The sequence below is a fragment of the Sturnira hondurensis genome, unplaced genomic scaffold (assembly GCF_014824575.4).
Source record: "Sturnira hondurensis isolate 20B ecotype Veracruz unplaced genomic scaffold, ASM1482457v3 Scaffold0006413, whole genome shotgun sequence".
Taxonomy (NCBI): domain Eukaryota; kingdom Metazoa; phylum Chordata; class Mammalia; order Chiroptera; family Phyllostomidae; genus Sturnira; species Sturnira hondurensis.
Genome location: NW_028079044.1, coordinates 28,358,253 through 28,371,804, shown reverse-complemented (window position 1 = coordinate 28,371,804; position 13,552 = coordinate 28,358,253). Strand labels below are relative to the sequence as shown.

The 13,552-nt window shown below is 54.0% G+C and overlaps 1 long non-coding RNA gene across 1 annotated transcript; it reads left to right on the top strand.

Annotated features, from left to right (window-relative positions):
• Positions 1 to 5,710: 5,710 nt before the first annotated feature.
• LOC118988575 (uncharacterized) lies at positions 5,711 to 12,186 on the top strand. The gene is made up of 2 exons (XR_005066811.1): positions 5,711 to 5,855; positions 9,753 to 12,186. It is a non-coding gene; the product is annotated as an uncharacterized LOC118988575 (long non-coding RNA).
• The last annotated feature ends 1,366 nt before the right edge of the window (positions 12,187 to 13,552 follow it).

Sequence of the window (13,552 nt, the reverse complement as noted above, 5' to 3'; positions counted from 1 at the left end):
CAACAAATACACGTAAGGCTGCATGTCGCAGCTGTGAAGGAGCAGCCTGTGGTGAAGAGCGTGGGGTGGTTATTTAGTTCAATCAGGAAGATTTCCTGGTAAAATGGTAGCTGTACTGAGATGTGAATGGAAAGGGGGAGTATATTAGATGAAGAGGTGGAGGGAGAATGGTCCATGTAAGGGTCACAACAGGACAAAGACCCTGGGATGGAAATTCAAAGGTCAGAGAAAGCAAGCCCATACTCCTGGATCTTAGAGACTCATAACACAAGCACTGGGCAGGACCTGGCCAGGCCAGGCAGGGCTCAGCAGTCCTTTTATATGGATTTCTATTTCTATCTCAGGAGAGAGGAGGGGGGCATTACATTTTTATTATAGTTGGGATGGGGTGTGTTTCAAGTTGTGTTTCACACAACTTTTCAGGTCCTGTGCTGCAGAACCCTAGGTGAGCCCATAGACCTGGCCTCAGCTGCTCCTGGTGGCCCCTGGGGACTGTAGGACATAACCGACCTTGTGTTTCAAAGGGATTCCTCAGGCCTCATTGTGGAGAAAGGACCTGAGTAGAGTGAGAGTTGGAAGTGGAAGCTGGTTAGGCTCTTACATTGGAACTGGATTGGGCGTGGGGGGCAGGGAGCAGGGATGGCTGGAGGGCTGTTTCGGAGGTAAACGGGCAAGACTTGACTGACGTGAATTAAATAAGGATGGAGAAGCAGGTGGCAGCTGCCTCTGAGCTTCTAGTTCAAGTGACTGCTTGGATGACAGGCTCAGTGACTGACATGGGTCACAGTGGAAGAGGACCAGGTTTGAGGGGAGGTTTTTGTGTGTGGTCTTGCACATGTTGTACTTGAGGTAGATTTGGGATGGGAATCAAGTGGGGACAACAGCAGGGGGCTGGATATTCAGTCTGGAGCTTGGAGCGCCTGCACACGGCTCTCTGCACATGGTAACAGCACAACTAACAACTGCTAGTGAAATAAATAATGTCTTGGTTCCCATACCCTGCTTGAGAAGTGACAGTGGTGCCCTTCGGATCTCAGCAGTGCTCTGGGTGTCTTTGGGGGGAGTTCAGCAACTTTATTCCAAAATACCCAGGTGGGGTTCCTGGGGACAAGCACGGGCCTGGAATGAACCCAGGAAGAGGAAGGCTTAGCCATGAAAGTGCTGATGTGTATGGTTTGTAGCTGAGAGCAGGGAAAGAGGCGTGACCACAACCAAAGGTCTAACCCAACCAAATCCCACCCCTTCACACCCTTGCCCCACATGCATTCACATCCAATCAACAGGCACCTCAGCAGTTACCTAGAGTTACCATGCACCCCAAGTGTTGTAAAGACTGAGAAATGGGAAACCGTGGCTCATGGCAGAGGCTCGCTCACCTCATCAGACCCTCCGACATCCCAGAGGTTAGTACTGGTCCATCCTCTCTTCCAATTCCAAATCCAAAATGCCCTGGAAGACCCAAAGTTTTCTGTTCCGTTTGGTGAAAGCTCATTTGGCCTCCAAACCTGACCCAGCTGACAGGAAACTGTTCATAGAGTCTGTTTATTCTACTGTGACCAGGCATACATTTTGCAGCAGGAACGTGGTGTGATTGATTACAGGGTGTCATCCGCACCCCAATGGGGGGTTACCTTGTATGTGTACTGAGTAATTTTCAACTCCCAACACATCTGGCCTTCAGATTCTAGCTAAAGGGGCTCTTGGTCCACTTTACCACCAACCTCTTACACATGGGGCCAGGGGAGCATAAAAGACAATTTAAGCCCTCTAAAAGCGATAATCCTGGCAGGGAATGGTTTTGAGCGCCTGGAGCATCGCCAGACAGCGTTCTAGACCCTGAGAGTAAAGCCATAAAAAAAGAAAGGCCTCTTCATTCATAGCAGTGACAATATTGTGTTTTTGATTCCATAAAGAATGTTCATGCAATAAGCGTGCAGATACGTAACACTGAATAGGCAGACAAAAAATTCTAAGCACTGCCCTGCGTGGCGCGGCTCAGTGGGTTTAGAGCATCATCCTGTACAACAAAAGGTCTACATTCAATTCTGCATCACGGCACTTGCCCAGGTTGCAGGATGGGACCCGAACCCCTCTGGGAGACGACAGACTGATGTTTCTCTCTCTGGAGTTAAAAAAAAATTAATTCTAAGACTTTCTTTATAATACAGCATTACAAGCGATTTTGTTCTTTTTTTCTTTTCCATTTCCTGCAAAGCTCAGAGATCATTTTTAAATTAATCTTAAAAGGGAGGAGGGCGAAAGGACAGGTCAGGGGGAGAGAGCGGGAAAGAGAAAGAATGATAATTTTTAGTAATTTCTCAGGGCCAGACCTCAGGGGCCCACTGCCGGCGCACGTGTGTCTAAACTGTAGGTGCCCGTGGACGTCTCTGTGTAGTGCCGAGGTAGCACCAGCAGAGGGCGCTGCGCCCGAGGGGCTGGGGCGGGGCCGCGGCGGCGCTTTTCTCCCCAGCAACACGGTCCGCGCGCCGCTGGGGAGGCGCGGCTTTGCGGCTTCCCCTGCCGGGCCTCCCCTCGCCCTGCCTCCCACCGCCACCCCCGCCCGCGGAGCGCCCGGCAGGGGCGGTGGCCGAGCTGGCACGGCCTCTCACGCGCCTCGCCCAGTGGGCCGGGTCGACACGGGCGCGGCAGGCAGGGCCGGGTCCCTCTCCCACCCGCCCGCGCCGCGCTGGAGGGAGGAGGTGGCCGCCTCCTTTCCTGCCCCTCTCGCCCCCGGCGCCGCCCTCCCCCTGCCCCCGCCTTTCGCGGGGTTGGCAGGGCCGCGGCTGACTCGTACTTTGGAGCCGGATGGGTTGACGTGACCGCCGAGACGCCGGCAGCGCCGGGAACAGGCGCGGGAGGGGGAGGCGGCGTTTCTGGGCACCTGGAGGCCGCCGCGGAGAGGGTGGGGGAGGGGCGGCGGCCCCCTCCTCCTCGCCCGCGCGGGGCTCCGCGGAGGCTGGGGAGGGAAGTGGCGTCCCCCCTCCCGCTCTAGGCCGTGGCCCTTGGCCTCGGCGTGTGCGTGCGCGGCAACCCCGTCCCTCCTGCTCCTCAGGGTCGCCGCGCCAGGGGAAGAGCCTGGATCCGGAGGGCGTTACCAGGCCTGTCCACCGTAGGGGTCCCGCCTCGTTTGGGGCGGGGAAGGAGTTTATGGAGCCACAGTCCGGCCACAGTCTAACCCCAGTGGCACCTCTGTCTAGCCTCAGTTTCCTAATCAGTAACACAGGAAGACGAATACCCACCAAACGAATAGCCTCGCAGGCTTCCCCGCTAGGAAGTTTGTGTCGCGAGGTGTTGGGGGGGTCACAGGGGAGCGCCAAATCGTGCATCCCTAAATCCAAGAAAGGGCCATCTCGTGGCACCTCGTCGTGTTTTATGAGACCTCCGACATCTTACTCGCCCTCATTTTGGCCAGGAAAGACCTTACAAGGAACCCTGGTTACCCATAGTTTTCTTTTTTGTGATGGGGACTCAAAAGGAGAAAAGGACACAAACATTTCAGTGACTTGGTTTCCTTTTGGATTTAATGTCCAAACCCTAGGATTCGGTGTGGCTTTTCTAGGACTGATTGCAGTGTTTGAGATGAAAAACTAAAAATCCCAGTATCTTGCCATCAAAAGGCCGTACTACTTTTAATTTTTACACTGTCAGATTCCAATCCCAGCTCTGCCACTTGGGGCTTCACCAAGTTATTGAATGTCTTTAAGCCTCAGTTTCCTCTGCTGTCAAATGGGAGTAATACTGTTTGGTGATGTCAGGGTCAGGTGTTGGGCATGAATCTCCCCAACTTTCACAGACTCTCATGAGTCTTTTCTGCAACATTGTCAGTTGCCAGGAAATTCCTCTTGTAGTTCTACATCCTCTCCAGGCTGAAGACCGTATTTCTGCTCAGTCCTGGAAGAGGACAGCTGGTCACCCCCTTGTTCATTGATGGCAGTCTCCTTGCAGCAGAGAGGCCACTGCCAAGTTCCTCAGCCTGACCTTTACAAGGGGCCTCAAATATGGCTTCAAAGTCCTCCCCAAAGCCTGTAGGTTGGGGAGATGGGGGTGGACAAATGCTGTGAGTTGTGAGATCTACATTTGGAGATTTCCCTTCAAACTGTGAAAGGAGTTACTGGCAAAACAGGAGGAACAGCTCACTGAAAACCACCTCCATGCTGGAGTGATTTCTCTCAGGACTCGTGCAAGAACCTCTGCGGCAGGAATTGTCCCCTCCATTTGCCAATAAGAAAGCAGAGGACCTGAAGCCCAGACTCCCAATCTGTCCTCTTTCCTTTCTGGTGGCCAGTGTTGCGGGAGATGGTGTCACCTCCACCCAGGCCCCCTTCCAGGTATGTGGAGGCCTCCGGAAATGGCTGCAGTTCCTGCTGATGCCTGGTTCTCCTGCAGGGCAGTTCATGGTGGTTATCACTGGCTTGAAAGGCCATTTGGCTCTTGGGAAACAAACAGAAGCCTTACCCTCCCTTCCTGTTGGAAACTGGTCTCAGCTGCAGAACGGATGCCTGGGAAACACATTTTAAGTCCAGGCTCCCGTAGTCCAACTGCTCCTGGAGGTGTGCCAAGGCCGCTTCGGGGCAGTTGGAAGGCCAGGAGGCCCTGCTCTGAGTGTGGGCTTGATGCAGGCACTCTCTGTGGTGACCATTGGCAATCAGGGGTTCTCACCCCTGTGCCCGTTGAAAGAATGCTGAGGGCTGGGCTCCATCCACCCTGCACCAATGGTGTCAAACTTCCATGCATCAAAATTTTTATTTTCGAAAGCACCTCTAGGTAATTCCCATGTGCTGTTGGGCTTAAGAAACACTGATGGAGAAACACTTAATGACAACGGACAAAATATGAAAGTATTTGAAATCTGAACAAAGAGGGTTTGCATTAGATACCAACTAATATAAACCACACAAGGCAAAGAGGCTCTGGCCTCAGTGACTGAGCAGGACTGGGGAATTCTTGGAAGGACCTCATCTGTCTGGGAACTGGCATGACTCAGTGCCCCAGGGGCAGAGGGTGTAACCCCATGGCTCCAGGTCCCTTTGGGCCACTGTGCCTGCTTCTGGAATCCACATGTGTGTTGCAGGGCCAGGCCACCAATACTCCTGTGAGCCTTCGTCCCTCCAGTCTAACTGGATTGCTTGCCATTCCCGGAACTCACTCTGCTCTTTCCAGCCTCTAGGTTTTTGTTCCAGGCATTTTTTTTCCAGTTGGAATGTCTGTCCTTTCCCCATCTGCTCAAGTCATTCTTCTTCAAGGTCCCTGCCCTAATGCCAGGGCTTGTCTGCCTATATCCCCCTCGTCCCCTTCCCATTTTGTCACTGTTCAAGTTGTGCTCTGGATTGTGTCCCTGACCAGGCTGTAGAGGCAGGCAGGGTGAGGACCCATCAGACCCCTCTGTGACCCTTCCTTCCGCATCTGTCACTGGGGATGGGAGCACCATGCATAGAGGAGCCACACACATTTCTCGAATGCTGCAGAATTTGTCCCTGTTCCAGGGCAGGGTGGACAGTAACAGAAAAATCCTCTCTGCTGGTGCCCTTTCCTGATAGTTCTCTGGACCCTCTGTCCCATTTCCGGAGTGCCACAGGACTTTGTGGTTAGCCAGCAGCAACAAGAAAGAGCTGGGACCTGGCCTTGACCTAGCACGTGGTGTCTACAGCACCAGTGCCGCTTCCCCTAACGTGGAGGGGGGGGGGCGGGGGGGGCAGTAGAGTGAGGTCGGGAATGAAAGCGTCCAGGCTCTGGACGCTGGTGTGGCCTCTTCCCAGACAGCCTCAGAGTCTTGAAAGGAGGGGGGAAACTCCTCGAAGTCGGAGCCACCGAGGCTGTGTTGGTGCTTCCGAAGGGCCTTCTCCCGAGAGCCGCGGGTGAGGCACAGGGAGAGAAAGCCTTCTGCACCCCACTCCCCCTGTACCCCCTCCTCAGGTCTCGCAGCACACTACTTGAGGAAGGGAAGTCGGGCCCAGACGCGGTTCTCCGGTGGCTGGGGTGCAGAGGACTCCTGTCACCCGCCAGACCTGCAGGTGACCCCCGCAGTTTCCAGTCCTCCCCGCAGCGTCGCTGCCGCATCCACCTTCTTGGGGTTGTCCAGCCCGGAGCGCCTCCAAGGACTGGGGCCGTCGCCTTGCCCGGCCTCCACCCGCACACCCCCACCCCCACCCCCGCCCCGGGACGCACGGCAAGAGTTTCTACTGAGTCAGCGCAAGCCGGGAGCCCCCAGCGGTCCCGGGCATCAGCTCCAGTGACGCAGCGTGACTCACGGGCGCCCAGGCGGCCACAGACTCCGGCCCCGGCCCGGCGCCCCCCGGGCCCTGCCTGGTGCCCCACACCCTGCTCCAGGGTCCTCCTGCCGGCCCAGTGCCCCGGGCACCTTCCCTCTACAGCCGCCCCCCCCCCCTCCCTGGGCCAGACTCCAAGCTGACATCAGACGCTGGCCGCCGGGCCACCCTCTGAGTCAACAGTTTCCGAAGCCGAGCCGCTGCCAGGGGCGGGGAGAAAGCGGGGCCTCCGAGGGTGGTGCAGGGGGGGGCCGGCCCAGGGCAGGCGGCCTCCGGAGGGCGGGGGTGGGTAGGGACGAGTGGAGGTTTTACGAGAAGTCACGAGAGGGGGGAGGTGTGGGCGGAGAGAGAGGGTGAAAACCACCCTGCGGAGCAGCTGAGGGGGAGGAAACCTGCAGCGGGGGAGCCACGTGCTGAAGCCGGCAGTGGGTGGGTGGCTGGACCGCCCTGGAGGGACTTGGGAGGGCTGGGGGAGGGGGAGGCCCTGGCTGGGAAAGGCCCCAGGCCAAGTGTCTGGGGGAGGAAAAGAGCCGGGGGTGGCCGCCCTCGGTCCCATGGCACCAGCGAACATTTGTGTGGGTAATTCGGCCCACGTCGCTTTGATGGGAGCAGCGCAGGCCTACCCTGGGGGCTGGTGCGGCCTAAAGGAATGCAGTGACTTGCCCTAACTCTGGAGCCCCTCTCCCCCAAACTCCCGTCTTTCAATGAGTATGTCTGTCGGGGGTAAAGGAGTTAAAGAGCCTCAGTAAACCGAGAGTAGGTGACAGTCCAGCGAAGGGGGCGGGGGGAGCGGCTAGGAAGGAGGTGAGCCTAAAAGGAGGGAGGGGGAATTTTCAACACTTGTGAAGGACCTAGGAGCCCTTGGAAAGGTGAGTTTCCTACTAAGTGAGAATTGGGGCGGGGGCCCCGGAGGAAAAGAAAATGGAAGGAATGAGAGGTGTTGTGACAGAGCCTGGGCTCCTTCCTTAGGGTAACAAAACGAGATCTGTGGGCCCTCTGGCCCAGCCACTGAGTCGGTGCTCAGAAGCCACGTGGAGAGGCCGCATCCTGTGGTTCTGAGATGCTGCAGGAGGGCAACTTTTAAAAAGCACCCGTCTGAGGTGGCGTAAGGGGTACCTGGAAGCTTCTTTGGCCCTAACAGGTCCCTGCCCTAGTCCAACAGGAAGGAAGGGAGAGGACCCGGGAGGATGGAACAGCCGGAACAGGAGCCGGCCTCTCCCGGCCCTGGGTTTCCTCCCCTCCCACTGTGCCCCTCCTCATCCACCATCCCATGACCCCCCAGGATACGCAAGACACAACGGTCCTTGGTGGGCTTCCAGCTGGAATGCATTCTCAGACCCTTTCCGGGATCTGACGTACTGTTCTTTCCAAAGCCGCGGCTCAACAAGTGATGCCAGCCCAGGGAGGGGGTGTCCGTGGCTCATCTTGCAGGAGTAGCACGATCACTGGGTGAACCAAACCCACCCGGATCTGTCCAGAGCTACTGGTCAGCACAGCCTCCACAGAGACCGCGGGAGCTGCTGCTTGTCCCATGTGACCCTCATGCAAACATGCAGAGCCAGAGCTCCCGGTCTCATCTTCTTGGGCAGCCTTTTCCCAAGGTTGAGGTGGGCGGCTCATTTCTGCCAATCTGATCCAGCTCAAAATAGATTGAACCAGACTTCTGGGAAGCCCTGCTGTACAGGCCTCGGTAGAAAAGAGTGAAAAATGACAGCTGTTAGGAAACCAAAGGTTCTAATTTGCTAAGATGGGACACGATACAGAGCCCTGCGACATCCAAGGGCAAAAATAGTGGCCAGGGATCGGTATGGAAAGTGTTAGTTATTGTGGCAGGTCCCTGGCCCTGTGTGGTCACCCTTCTGGGAAGCTGGTGGGCTGGACCAGTGAGGATTATCCTGGGAGCCAAGGCCAGGTGCAGGAGGAGGCCATGGCCAGATCCTTAAGCCACAGACACCACAACCCCCAACTTCCACGTTTGTTTTTCAGGCTGAGAACTCTCTTGGTGGGGGTTGCCTCCTCCACTGTTTCGAACTCTGAGTTCTCATATTTCAGGCTGGGGCCAGGTCAGTTACCACCTTCTCTGTGAAGCTGCTTTCTCCCATCCCAGACTGCACTTGGCCCTGAGCACCTCCACATAACCCTTGCTATGCTTTGCTTGGGCCTGAGAAGTTTTGCTGTATTCAACTTCCTGCTCTACCCAGAGGCCCCCTGGGAGGCCCCCTGGGAGGCCCCGGGTTTCATTTTCACAGCTCCCTCTTGGTGGAACTCCTGGGGAAGTGCATTAGCTGTCAGCTCTGCCCTCTTCTGCTCTATGTGTGACCTGATACGCTTCCTTCATGTCTGCTGGGACTTCTTGTTGGCTGTGTCTGCTTCCATGAGGGCCTCGTCTTGCATTTGGACCTGGCCTGCTCTTTGCTGACAGTTCAGCCCAGCCTTTGGGGCTCCAGCTCAACCTGATTGACTCCTGGCAGCCATTCAGCAGGAAGAGGCTTCACTCCCTTCCTTAGCAATGGGAACTTGAGCAGAGGGTTGATGGAATATAAGTGTACCACACTTCAACTCACCTGTTACATGTAAATCCGCACTCAGGAACACAAGGGGACCTTGCTAAAGCTAACATAACATGTCAGGTGTAAATATTCATACATGAAGAAAGTAAATTAGGGACTTAAGAAAACTTTCTTCAAAGCATACCAGTGACTATAAGTTCTTCATATGGCCCTGGCCAACGTGGCTCAGTTGGTTGGAACACTGTCCGTAAACTTCAAGGTCACGGGTTCGATTCCCAGTCAGGGCACGCCTGACTAGGTTGTGGATTCAGTCCCCAATTAACATTTCTCTCTCCCCCTCGCCCTAAAATCAATAAGCATGTCCTCAGGTAGGAAAAAAAAGACTCGTCATACGCATTTAGAAGGCTCACTTTCCTTGCAGCTTTTTGGAATTAGAGGTATTGAAAGTGAGACTTAAGGTTAGGAGTTGAGTCAGTAGGGATTGGACTGTTTTCAGGGGTCATCGTAAAATTCTGTCATGTAATAAAATTATTGCAGACGCCAAAAAATGTTGGCGATGGAAGTGAACTGGACTGGGCACCTCTGCCTCACTGGTTTGGCGCACCCCCCCCCCCACAGCCGCACCCCTTGGCAGTGCTTACCCCTTTACTGAAAGGCCAGCCTCCTCAAGCCATCCTTGAGCACATACTGGAGCTGGCCGTTGGGTCTCTGTGTTAGGAAACTGTGGCTCCACCTCTGGATCCGCTATGTCTGAGCTCTGCTGCCTGAGGCCACCTGCTTACCTGTCTGTGCCTTGGTTTCTCTACCTGTGAGATAAGAGATCGCTATGCCTGCCTCTTGGAGCTCTTGTGAGGACCCAAGGGAGTGACTCCGGGTGAGCACACAGTAAAAAGTAGTTTAATGTATTTTGGGCTTTCTAACTATGGGGTAACAACAACTTCCACTTATGTAATTTTTTCTACTTGGGGTTCTTTAGATCCAGGTTCAGTCCAGGGTCAGGAAGGTCAACCTGAGAAAGCAAGTCATCCTTACAGAAGCTGCCAGAGAAAAGACCAACATTTCTAGAAGTAAAGAATTTAATAGCAGCAAATCTACCAACCGGCAGGGCCTGGGAGAAACCTGATAATGGATGGGTCTATGGCCTAATCAGTGACAAAGATGACCTTTGCCTAGACACTAGGTGTGTTCGAGCCCCTGAATGAGGCTTTAATGCAAGAGGTGTCGAAAGAGCCTAGTAAGTGCTCACTCCATTGAGTCAAATCCAGCAGTTTGAAGACAAATGCAAAGTTTGGATTCTGTGTGCCCCTCTGCCATGTGACACATGACTCCGAGGGAAGACACTAAACCAAGCCCTGCGGTAATGGGCGATGGGACCCGGAGCTGCAGGCCAGGCCCTGGACTCTTGCTGCTGTGAATGGGAGCAGGAAGAACACGTTAACCGACTGCACTGCGCTCCCTTCAGAGAGGGAGCAAGAACTGTCCTTTGTACCTCGGCGCTTTCTGGCCCCGCTGACACCAATTTGGGAACATATGGTCCATCGATTTCCTAGGGCTGCATGACTGCACACCACAAACTGGCCTTCTGAAAACACAGAAATTTATTTGCTCTATGTACTGGAGGCTAAGGGTCTGAAATCAAGGCACCAGCAGGGCCACACTCACCTCGAGACTGGGTAGAATCCTACTTTTCTTTTCCTAGAGTCCTAGCCTCAGTTGGCTGGCGTTCCTTGGTTTACAGCAACGACCTTCCAACCTTTGCCCCTGTTGGCACATGGCACTCTCTGTGTGTCCCTGTTCGCATGTGATGTTCTCCTGAGTTTAAGGACACCAGTCACAGTGGATAAGGGCCCACCCTAAGCACTTCTTCTTAACTTGAGTGCACCTGTGAAGAACCTGTTTCCAAATAAGGTCTTATTCACAGGTACTAGTGATTAGGACTTCATGACATCTGTTTTAGGGAAACAGTTCAACCCATAATGCATGGTGAGAGTAGACAGGCTGCAGCACCAGGGGGCAGTCAGCCCAGGGCGCCCTACTGTGTGCCCTGAGGGGTCAGGTTGACAGTCCATCTATCAGGGCCCTCAAAAACATTCATGTTCTTTCTTAAATCCTCACCTGAGGATGTGTTTGTATTGGTTAGAGGGAGAGAGAAACATTGGTGTGAGACAGGAATGTCCATCAGTTACCTCCCACATGTGCCTGACAGGGGAGTGAGCCTGAAACCTTTTGGTGTACAGGACAAGGCTCCGACCAGCGGAGCCGCCTGGCCACGTCAACATGTGTACCCTTTAATCCAGTGACCACCTCTAGGAAGTCGTCAAAATGTGGGTAAGACTGCGCACAGAAATACCCATCTCGGTACTGTTTGTAAATAACTAATCACCGGGAACAGTGTCGGTGTCCAACAGCTAGGGATGGTTATTAAAATAAGGCATATCTATGTGAGGGGACATTATGTGGCCTTTAGAAACGACATTTCCAGAAAAAAAAACAGGGAAAGTGAACTGAAAGGATATATTTATTATGTTGTCAACTCTGTAGAAATGTACAGGGAAGGAAAAAACCAACATAATGTTCATGTCCCCCACCCTTTTATGGAGGAATGATGAGTGATTTTGTTATTTAAAAAAATTATGGCATTACATAAGTTCTCTGCATTGGCTTTATAGCCAAGGAGAAAAAAAACTAATGATATTTTAAAAATAGATACATAAATTGTTTCCTGGAGTATACCTTCCAGGACGTTCTGGCTGGGAGGAGGGCAGCAGCTGCTGGGTGTCCAGCTGATTTCTGTGCTTATAAGCCACAGCCATCACCCCCCTGGAGTTTTTCAGCAGGTTCTTGGGTGGCTACTTACATCAGAATTACCCATAATGCCTGTTTTAAAATGCAGAATTCCAGGCCCCACCCCAGACCTACTAAATCAGGGTCCCTGGGTGAGGGCCTAGGAATTTGCATTCTCACAGGCTCTGCGCATTTGAGACGGAACTCCCCCTGCCTCACAGGCTGTGGGTAACCCACTCATCAGTCACCAGGGTGGTTTCTCACCCCAGTCATCTGTGCCCTGTCCGCCTACACTGGGCTTTGAAGAGTAAAACCAAATAAACAGGGAAGTTATTCTCTTCATAAAGCCCATTTGGGTTCTCCTACCTAGGACAGAAAGCTGCAGAACACAAGATTCAAAAGAACAGAACATTTGTGATTGTGTTTTATTTTGGAATCCAGCAGCAGCATTTCTTCATTTATGTCTACTAATGAAAATGAGTTCACATTCTCAGACTCTGCCCTAGTCTGGGGTTCAGAAAGTTGCAGGGAGACATCAGCCCCCAATGAAAGGTTTGCCCATTAACAAGGGGGGGTTGCATGTGCAGGTAGTTGAAAATGGTAATTATACACGTGACTTCTCCTAACTCACGTCTTTGAGGTTTCCTTTATTGCCTGGCTCCGGGGAGCAGTATCAGAGGGCAGATGCAGGTAGAAAGGTCTATACTTTGAGGTGTGTCCTGGCTCGGGGCAGGGGTTGGCAGAGCAGGCCCTTCCTGCCCTGCGGTGCTGTGACTTGTCAAGACCCAGGGGAGTCATGGCATGCACGGAGGGGGCCCAACAGCTGTGCAATTAGCCACCTCATCAGTAGGTGAAACTCAACACCGCAAAGAGGCAACAATTCAAGCTATCAGTCCATACTTGTTTCCGGAGTTGGTCATAGGCTCCGAGGTGAGCTATCCTGAGCATGAAATACCTGCCTACGTGTGGGAGCAACCAGAAAACAGAACCAGAAGGGCAACAGTGAAACTGTGCATCTCACCTCCCGGAAGGGGTCGCATTCCCGTTCACTCTGGGGCCTTTGCATGGCAGGCTCCCTGATGCGCTCCACCTGAGCCTTGTTTCGGGGGCAGGAGGGCAAAAGGGGGTAGGCTCCGGAGAACGCCGTGTGCTGGGCCCCTGAGTAACACCTTCCATTTTTGCTTGGTCATCATCCCTAGCACCTGGCGGGCACTGGCTCTCCCCGAGGTCTGAAGAAGACCTGGATAGCTGTCTCCTGCTCAGCAGCTCAGGATGGTCCTGGGCAGTCAGCGGCTGAAAGCCTAGCTCTGAGAGCCGTGGGCACAGGGCCCAAGGTCAGGCCTGCTGCTCCTCCCAGATGCCTCTCTGTCCTGCAGCACAGGGGGGAAGCAGAAGAAGGCAACTGAAAGGGTTAGGGCCCATCAAGGAGGGAAAAATTGCAAAAGGAAGCCCTGTATCTTTCACACAACATGTAATTAGCTCCCAGCAGAAGATGCCATAGATTCATAATGGGAGCCGACAGCGGGGGAGGAAGGCTCTGACAAGCATGAGATTTCTCGTGGGTTTTTTAATTTAATTTTTTAAAGGAACACGAACAGCTGCAATTAAATTGTGGACCTTCAGTGAAGGTACATCCCCAGCAACGAGCCAGATCATGCTGCATCTGGTGCCCACCCAGGTGGGCTGATCAGGAAGGGCTTTCCAGCCTCAGAGCTCTCTCCTGGTCCCGGTGGCCAACCATCTCTTGTCCCTGGTGACCCAGGGTGGGTCTGTCAGCAACCCCTGCTCTGTCAGCCTGCCCCAGGGTGACAGCCACCCCAGTGCCCTCTCCTCTCCTTGACAGCAGTCCCTGAAATCACCTTGGCCTCTAGCCAGAAGCTCCCAGGGCAATGCTTCTGGCAGAACCCAGGCCTCCTCTTAAGTACTTGAGGGCCTGCCCTCAAGTACACTGGCTGTACCCTGGGAGGAAGGAAAGCACAGCTGGGAGGAAAG